Source organism: Python bivittatus, unplaced genomic scaffold (genome assembly GCF_059951505.1).
Source record: "Python bivittatus isolate LINGU-HERP-01145 unplaced genomic scaffold, Pbiv_v1 ctg000580_np1212, whole genome shotgun sequence".
Classification (NCBI taxonomy): Eukaryota; Metazoa; Chordata; class Lepidosauria; order Squamata; family Pythonidae; genus Python; species Python bivittatus.
This window is the reverse complement of record NW_028277087.1, coordinates 28,882,522-28,888,571: the sequence shown is the minus strand read 5'-3', so window position 1 is coordinate 28,888,571 and position 6,050 is coordinate 28,882,522.

Sequence of the window (6,050 nt, the reverse complement as noted above, 5' to 3'; positions counted from 1 at the left end):
CCTCCGGCTTAGGCTGGTGGTGGAGGCGGCGTGAATGCAGCTAAGCGTCCACCGACGCGGAGTGAGAGGAAACCGGTGGATATTCACGGGTTGAAGCCGGTGGAAGTCGGCTGGCCGACGCCGGGGCTGAGCTGCCGGACAGAAGCTGGTGGATGGCCTTTGGGAGATGCGGGCGGATGGTGGCGGATGAGCTGGCCCGCTCACCAGACTCTGCTTCCTTGGCAGCTTGCCGCTCTGCACTGCGGGCTTTTCCGCGGGGGACGCCCCCAAGCAACTGAGCATCGACGAGTAGAGGCCAGCGGTCAAGCAGGCGGCAGCTGGTATACAGGCAAGTTCCTCCGAAATCAGAATCCTGAATGAAGGGACGGTGGTGGATATACCTGGAATGGTGGAAGCTGGTAGAAGTTGGAGGTATATGCTGGGGATGGGGTCATCCGTGAGAAGCTGGTGGATGGTTCTCAGGGGATGGACATGGATAGTGGAGGATATGCGTGTTTACCATGCTGTGCTTCATTGACAGGATTCCACTGTGCACACCAGGCAGGAACACCCCCAAGCAACTGAGTGTTGAGATTGTAGTGGTTAATGTGCAGGCAGGCAATCAATTCTAGAAAGGTGAGTTTTTTGGGTAACATACTGAACTGCCTGCAAAATTCACCAATACTCAGTAGTAGAGGGGCAAATTATTTGTTCCACCTGTGAAATTCTTAAGGAGTGGCTTTCAAAGTAGAAAGGAGCAGACCAGAATAAAGGAAGGCGAGAAGTGGAAATACAAAAGCTCCCTTAAAGAGGAGGTGACACATGCAGAGGCTTCGAGTTCAATGTCCCTGTGGTATGTTAGCAGTGGTTGCAAACTCCCCCTAGGCCTATCTGGGTCAGAGACAAAATGACTGCATCATTATCAGCCTGCAACAGAATCAAGTTTGGTTTTCTTGCCAAGAACAAACGATAGAACTTGCTTTTTGATAAAGCCTGTGTGGTGAAATGTAATATATTTAATACAGAAATTTAATGGCAAGGGAGCATATATGCAGTCATGTTTAAATCTTGTTGAAGGCTTATTGGATTGACTAGCCTCCAGGAGTGGCACAGCCAACCGACATGTACTTGTTTTCATACAGCAATGTACTTACTTATAGCAATCTTGAATCTATTGTGGAAGCTGCTAGCCTTGCCCATAGCCTTTCTCTCAGTGTGGAATCAAATACTGCCTCCAGGTCAGTGAAGATAGCACAGAGCAGGAGTTCCCAACCTGGGGTGCCTGCACCCCCAGGCAGTACGAGATGAAATTTCAGGGAATGCAACAATTTTATGCACCAAGTTAAAAGCTTAATTTTAAAGTTCAATTTGTTCACCTGTATTGGAAATTAGACTTCTTAATCTTCAAATGTGATATTACTTTTATAGGGGGTGCAAACATTAATCAAAAATTTCCTAGGGGTGTGGGGCATAGAAAAGATTGAGAACCACTGGTATAGAGAGTACCTTGGGAATTGTTAGAACAATTCTCTGTCAGATATCATAGGAATGTGCACTAAAAAATGTTGACCTGCTGAATCTAAATCTGGCTTGCTGTCACATTCTCTTGGGTCAATCAGTCAATTTCCATGGAAACACTCAATGTATAACTTAGTGAGGACCAGTCTGGTCTAGTGGTTAAAGCATTGGGCTAGAAAGCAGGAGACCATAAGTTCTAGTCCTGCCTTAGGCACAAAGCCAGCTGGGTGACCTCTCTTAGCCCTAGGAAGAAAGCAATGGCAAGACACTTTTGAAATCTTGCTAAGAAAACTGTAGGGACTTGTCCAGGCAGTTGCCAGGAGTCAACATTGACTTGAAGGCACAAATATATGTATCTTGGTGATAGCACTCAGAACACTAATTAGATGGAAATTGGCTAGACAGTCTTAGTCTCTTTCTTAAAAATTGGAACAGTTTTTGATCAACTCCATTCTTTTGGCATCTAAAGGAATGGTAGATATGAATAAATGGGGCATCTGGTATAGAATCTCCATCCACCCCACTCACAATTGGTTTTTAAGAGTTCTGCTAAGGCTAATGTTAAGAGTCCCCCACCACACATTGCTTTCTGTTCTTAGTTGTGCTCAGTGGTGTGCTGGAGCTGGCTTGTACCATGCCTAGCATACCAATCAGCTGTTTGGCAGCTAGTGGTGTGGCACAGGGGTAGCAATGCAGTTAAACATTTACCAGCACACCATTGGTTGTGCTGTATGTTTAGATGTCTCAGAAGTAGATACATGAGGCCAATCAGGTAAATATTCTGCACCTACCACAAAAGAGCTCAGATCTCAGCCACATAAATGAAGCCTTGAAAAACTCAATCCATGTCTCTGATAAGATTAGCCCCCAAGCTCCCAAGGCATTTTGGTGGTGGTGGTGGTGAGAAATCAGTCATAACCTGCCAAAATGGCTGCCAAAATGCCAATTCTACTGCTTGAACTAGCTTGCTTCAGTTATTTATATGCACTTCTTGTTTTTCATTTTTCAGGAGAGCCTTAAGGTGTTTCTTCAGGTCAAATACAATATTCTGCAGATAATCCCCTATATTATTTCTGAAAGCCCTGTGGCTTCAATTAATGGTAGCCTTAGAGGTGCTGGAATCTAGCATCCTCCACCGTGCCATCAAAGATATAATAGCACGAGTTAGGCCTGATGCCTTTTGATTACCAGGCGGCCAGCCCAACAGATGCTTCAAATGCTATGCTGGCATCATGTTGTGCTTGACAGCAGGTGCCTTACTGCTAGTCAGCAACATGGGCTGCCCGGTGCTGCCCCAAAGGGGAAGGATGCAGGGAATTATGCCTAAAACCATGTTTAGGTCAAGAGATGGCAGGTATCCTTCCCCAGCTGACTCATGCCTTGCAATGATCACAGAGAATTTCCAGGGGCAAAGTTGAAGTGCTCCCTCAGCATGCTGTTGCTAGCTAGGACTGCAGCAGGCCCACTTGGATGGTAGTCAGTCATCTCCTAATGCATCTCAGTCACCACTACTGCTATATGCTTGGATTGATTCAGGAGGGGACAGCTCCTCCTCTTTTTAATCTTCACCCACAGCTTCTTGGCTGTTGACAGAGGAGAGGACTGACACCCAGAAGCATTAATACCACCACCTCTTCCACGAGTGGGAGGGAAGAACTCCTCCATCAGCACTGTGCCTGTTCTGAGCTTCACCCACCATGATACAGCAGGTGGCACCACTGGTCCTCAGGAGGAACAGGCATGGCACTAAAGTCAGGCCTAGGTGCTCACTTTCTTTATCTCTTGACCAATAAACCTTGCAACTCTCTTTCAACTAGCCTGCTGATTGCTCTAGTTCTCCCAGCCATCAGAGAATGAACCTAGCTAGCCCTAAACAGAGATGGGTACGTGAAAGAAAAGCCTTCAAGACAAGCCTCTTTTTAAAACAGAAAAGGGCTGTTTAATTGTCTCTGTGTGATCCACTTACAGCCACAACTGGAAGAATTCCACTAAAGATGGTGGCAGGCCGTATTTGAAAGGAGGTTTATTTGTTATGGTTTTGGGGTGAGGAGGTTCTTTTAAATTCAAAAGAAATCTGATTTAAGAAGCAAAGGAAGGAGCAGGTGGAAGAATTCCCCTCTCTTTCTAACTAAAACTTCCATCCCATTATACCGAGTCAAAATTAGAAAACCAAACCAAACCCTAAAATAGGGTTGAGACTGTGGAGGCTACCTCAGAGACAGGCAGGCAACTGGACACTGAGCACTAGACGTACCATCCCAGGAGAAGCCTCAGTCCAAGGGACACTTTGCAGCCAATTTTGCTTGAGTAGCTCATTAACAGCCATCAGTCCCCAGAAGGGATCCCTCCCTCTGGGCCACCTGCTTCTTCAATGACTGCTGCTTCATTCCAAAACTCCACCGGAGACCTCAGCCCTTCAACCTCACCCCTGGCAGCCTAACTAAAAAAAAGAGGGGCTCTCCTCTTCTATAGGCCCAGATCAGGAGAACTCAAAAGATAACACGCCGAACTGCAGTCAGAGCAATTTCTAGCCACATCACTTAAAACAGAATGGTACACTTGAAACACTTTCCACCTGAAACAACACCTTGGTCCATAACCAGAACAAAATAGCCAAATAGGCCAACCACAGACTCTACCACACTCGTCTCTGCTTCAACTCCCCCTACCTGCTTAACTCCCCTCCCATCTCTTCCCTTTTGGCTGCCCTGGCCTCTGCCACCCTGCACTCAGCCACCTCTGCTGCCCGCAGCTAACCTTCACCATCTTCCTCCTGCTGCTGAGGCACACCCAGCCTTCACAAGGCAGCTGCTGGCTGCACAAGGCCTTCCCAAAGCCTCCTGTAGCCTTCTCTAGCAGTGGGAGAAAGAAGATGGCAAAGGTTAGCAGAGGGTGGCAGGGGTGGTGGAATGCAGGACAGCCAAAAGGGAGATAGGTGGGGGGAGTTGAAGCACACCCTGCGGTCGTAAATGTGGGGAGGTTGCCAAGCACCTGAATTTTGATCATGAGACCGCAGGGACCAGTTGTAAATACCATTCATTCAGCGCCATCACAACTTTCAACGGTCACTGTGTCAGGTTCAGCCGGCGCGGTGCGGCTAGGAACTTGCCTAGCCACGCTTAGTCAGTTTCACTGCTCGAGCACTGGCATGGAAAGAGGAAGTGCAAAACCGCAAACTAATTAATGGACCAGCTGGCGCCGCTTAACTGAACGGCAAGCATGGCAAGCAGATGCGTTGTGTTAACGCCAGATGGCTGCGGGCGCTATAGACAAAGGGGAGAGCCACGGATTTGAGGAACAGCAATCAGCGCGCGATTGGAAACTCCCGGCTTTGCGCGCGACAGAAAGACCCAACGAAGACAACGACCACGCCATCAGAAAACAACAATCAAAGAACAAAAGAACTGGGCTGAACCTGCCATTCGAGTAAAAGGGGGGATTACTGGGGGTAATCTGTAATCTGCAATCTGTAATATGTAACATAGCAACGGGGCAAAACGCGGGAAGGGGAGAACTATAAATTGTATCCCAAGATGTGCCAAGCCAGTCCTGGCTTTGTTTGTAATTATGGATGTTACGCTCGAGTAAATTTCTTTGTTGAACACACGTGTCACGAGAGTTTCTCTAGACGAATGGGGTAAACCTTACACACTGAACAAATGGTCGTTAAGCAAGGACTACCTGTACAGATATTACTGCTAAATCCACACATTATTTAAATCAAAATCAAACAAATCATATAATGGCTTTGTAAACACACTTTAGCTTAGTGTAATATATGAAGTCAACAACTGTCAGTTGGTCAGTTGTATGAAATCAACAAGCTGCACCGTCAAGGAGCTTGTAAAGAGAGATACAAATGAGAAATGCAATCAATTAGTCCATCTCAAAGATTATATTTATCTATCCCCAAGTAGACTTTCTTTTGTTTAGAGTTAATTTCTTTTATGATTGGAATTGTCCATCTGGGTATTCTGGGATTTATAGTCTTGATAAATCAAGAGGTTTTCTCCCCTGGGACTTTAAGGCAGCCTGAAGAGCATTGTACCACACCTGGATTCCAATTATAATAGGAAAATGCTGAGAGCACCAGTGTGAGTGTATAGGTGTGTGTGGAGGAAAATTTGTGTTGCGTGGTTGAGCAGAATAGAAGAACTTGCAGCTGATGGTAAAGAAGGAGCAGGCTTTGACTTCACCAAACCAGCAGCGGACAAGCTGAGTCCAGCAGCTTCACCACTCCAGCAGAAACACTGAGAAACTACAGCCAGCCAGCAGCTGGTAAAGCACTTTCCTTTTCTCATTCCAGCACAGACTGAGAAACTGCTGAGCCAATGCTTCAGCAGTTTAAAACAGCCGCTGAGAGCAACAGAAGTCAACTTGAAGGTGGCTAAATGGTAGCTAAAGACTTTGATGTAAGCTCAAGCAATAATGTTTAGGAATAATACATACTCATAGATGTAGACACAGATGTTAGTACTGGTATAGTATAAGATGGCATAGGTGTAGTAATAAGTGGTAAGGTAAAAAAATAAGTTTGGTATTTTTTTTAAAAT